The sequence below is a fragment of the Marmota marmota genome, unplaced genomic scaffold, assembly GCF_001458135.2.
Source record: "Marmota marmota marmota unplaced genomic scaffold, marMar, whole genome shotgun sequence".
Taxonomy (NCBI): Eukaryota; Metazoa; Chordata; class Mammalia; order Rodentia; family Sciuridae; genus Marmota; species Marmota marmota.
The window spans coordinates 6458244-6461974 of record NW_025999900.1 but is presented as its reverse complement, the minus strand read 5'-3'; the positions used below and the strand labels follow the sequence as shown (position 1 = coordinate 6461974).

At 41.1% G+C, this 3731-nt stretch overlaps 1 pseudogene; it reads right to left on the bottom strand.

Moving 5' to 3' along the window:
- Nucleotides 1–771: 771 nt before the first annotated feature.
- On the bottom strand, nucleotides 772–1907 carry LOC107145093 (annotated as a pseudogene).
- Between the last annotated feature and the right edge of the window lie 1824 nt (nucleotides 1908–3731).

Here is a 3731-nt window from a genome sequence, read left to right as displayed (position 1 = left end):
ACTAATATTATGATATTACCCTCAGTCCAATACTCTGGATTATACCATATTTCCTCTCTTTGTGCCACATTTCAAATTTTCTACTGTTTAAATTTGTATTTGCACATGTCTGATTAAATAGGTAATCCATCCGGTTTAACCAGATCTCATCTGGTTCGAAGTCCATGACCTCTGGGATGGGCTGGCTTCCCTATCAGGCCTGCCTGTGGCACTTTGTGGTCTGGTGACTATGAATTTTTACTCTTGTTTTCCATATGCAGAGAATAAGAAAACTGGCCTAGATATTCCATATTTCCTGCTCTCATTTAAAATTTAGTGGTTATCCTCTTCATTTTCTTTTATTTTGCACATCTAATTGTACAACATTCTTCTTTAATTGTTGGTTCTCCTTGATGATAGTGTGAACTACTACTTAGCAGTAGACAGTGCTGCTGGTTCTTTTTCCTTATCCTGAACACTCTTTCTCAAAATGGTGAAGAGAGATTCTCTGGCAACATTTTCTTTATGGTTCTCCATTATTTTTTTATTCTTTTTATTTTTTGCATTCTCAATGGTAGCAGAGACCCTGTTGTTTAACAAACATTTGTTCAGATCAAATAAGTGGAAGAAATAGTCATTTGCTCATCTGGGTCATACTTCCCTGTGATAAGTCTTTTCCTGGTTCATCATATGGATTTAAATAAAACCTTGCTTAAGGGGAGAGAGGAAGAGAAGGAAAGAAGGTTCTGGGAAGGAGATTGAGCAACTAATGTTGCGTGCATGGATGATTCGAGCATTAAAAAAAAAACATTATGTACAATTATAATGCACTAATAAATGTTTTTTTTTTAATTTTGCCTAGATTCTGACAAGATCAAGCACAATATAATTTCATATAAATTTAGCTAAAATGAGCCTCAGGGAGAGCAAATTCCACTTCAGTGAAGAGAAAGAATCCACCAGGTGTCTCATCAGCAGATTCAGCTTCAGTAATCAGCATTAATTACTGGGGTAGTCCGGCCAATTAGCCTGGTCAGCCAGGACACAGATCCTCTGGTTTCTGTTGAAGCTGAGTAAGGTCGCCATCTCCTCATCACTCAATTTGAAGTCAAAGACCTGAAAGTTCTCAAGAATACGTTCTGGGGTCAGAGACTTGGGGATCACCACCACATTCCTCTGGATATGGAACCAGATCAGAACCTGGGCTGGGGATTTTTTGTGCCTTGCAGCAATCTCCTTGATCTTAGGGTCCTCCAGTAGTGAAGGGTCTGCTGGTCTGGCCCAAGGTCTATCTGCAGAGCCCAGGGGGCTGTAGGCTGTGGCCGTGATGCCCTTAGAGTGGCAGTATTGGATCAGTTTCTCCTGGATGAGGTATGGGTGACACTCCACCTGGTTAGTCACTGGTTCATATTTGAGTCCAGGCTTATTCAAGATCTTCTCCATCTGGAAGTGGTTGACGTTGGAGACACCCAGACCCCTCATCCACCAGCTCCTCCATGACCTCCCAGGCATCCAAGAATGTTTCTTTACCGATGAGGTTGTTGCCTGTATCATCTTTGGGGAATAAGTCCTTCCCAGCCTGAAATCCCGGGGACCAATGAATAAGGTAGACATCCAGATAGTCCAGTTTCAGATCCTGGAGGGTCTTCCAACAGGCTTCCTTCACAAGCTTCCTCTCAAAGAAGGTGCACCACAGCTTTCTCACAATAAAGAGTCCTCCGCTTCACCACCTTCTCTTGGATCTTCTCTTGGATGGCTTCTCCCACCTCATTCTCATTCTGATAGACGTAGGCACAGTCTATGTGGCGCTATCCTGCATCAATGGCCACCTTCACGGCTTCTTTGACTTTGTTCGGGGGAGACTTCCAGGTGCCCAGACCCAACACGGGCATCTTGGCTTTGGTGCTGAGTTCCACAAAGGTGGCCATGTTGGTGCAGAAATGGCTTTGAGAGAGCAAATAGATGTCTGGTGTTTTTTAGCTCTTGACAACAAATTCTTTGAGAGTTTACCATAAATGGGAGATCTAGAAACAGACTGAACATATTCTTACTTAACAAGAGAGGCAGCAAATTCTGACCAAGATTTCCATTCATTTTCCAATGGCAGCTTAACTTCTCCCAATGGATATATATATATATTTTTTTTTCTTCCAGAAACTGATGATTAACCACCAGTGCAATTATGCAGACTCCCTTTATCCAACAATTCCCTTTCTGGACATTTATTTCAAAAATCAGGTGTCTTCCAAAACCCAAATTATGGAACTAGCCTAGATGTCCATCAACAGATGAATGGATCAAGAAAATGTAGTGTATATACACAATAAAGTTTTATTCAGCCAAAAAGAAAAATGAAATTATGTAATTTGCAGGTTGGACAGAACTTGAGATTGGATAGAACTTGAGACCATTATGTTAAATGAAATAAGTCAAACTCAGAAGGTCATAAAGTTTCCTCTCATATGAGGAAGTTAGAGAGAAAGAAGGAAAAGAAAGGTGGGGTGGGTGATGTCTCATGAAAATTAAAGAGAGATCAGTAGAGGAAAGGAATCCAGGGGCAGGAGGAGAGAAGGAAAGGGGTAAATGCTGAAGAGTGATACTGCTGTGTTGTACGCACATACTAATATGTAACAAAAAATCCCATTATTATATACAACTCTAAGGCACGAATAAAAAATGTTGGTGGGGGAGCTGGGGTTATGGCTCAGCGGTAGAGCACTCACCTAGCACTTGCGAGGCCCTGGGTTTAATCCTCAGCACCACATAAAAATAAATAAATAAAATAAAGGTATTGTGTCCAACTACAACTAAAAAATAAAATATTAAAAAAAATGTTGGTGGAGGGGAAAGGCTTCTGAACCACATGGTCACATTAGTCACAGTGACGACTCCATTTCTTGGTATCCATTTCTGTTTTAGTCAGCACTGCTATGACCAAAACACTTGACAAGAACAACTTAGAGGAGAAAAAGTATATTGTTGCTCATGGTTTCAGAGGTTCAATTCATGATCAGCAGACTCCACAGCTCTGAGCCTGAGGTGGAGCAGAACATCATGGTGGAAAGACGTGGTGGAGGAAAGCAGCTCCGGACATGGCCACCACAAAGCAGAGCATTTTTATACATTCATTACTATTACAGTTATCAGCTCCTAATTTTAAAAGAAATTAAAATTGAAACATTTTCATTGGGCCTAAAAGTAGAGAGCCTGTATGAGTCTGGGTTCTCCAGAGAAACAGAACCTATAGGATGGAGACATACATCCATGAGTATTTGGAGACTGCGAAGTCTCATGATCTGTACGTGGCGAGCAGGAGATCCAGGAAAAAAAAAATGACTGTAAGTTTCAGCCCAAGTCTAAGACAATGACAGGTGAAGACAAATGTCCCTTTTCAAAGACAGAGAGAGTCTGATTCCCACTTACTCCACCTTTTTGTTCTTTTTAGACCTCTAACAGATTAAATAAGGCCCACCCACATGGGGGAGGGCAATCTGCTTCACTCAGTCAACTATCAAATATTAATCTCTTTCAGAAATGCTCTCACAGATACCTAGGATAATGTTTAACCAGGTATCTGGCCAGCAAAGTTAACACATACAATTAACCAACATGGGCCCTAGGCACTGTGTGTCCTGAGCCTACTGGAAAAGTTGGCTCTGAGTGTTAGGGAGTAGGTGATAGATGGTTCTTTCCATGGAGTTACCACTTTGTAAGCAGTAATCCACAGGAGAAATGATTGAATTCTTAGTGGT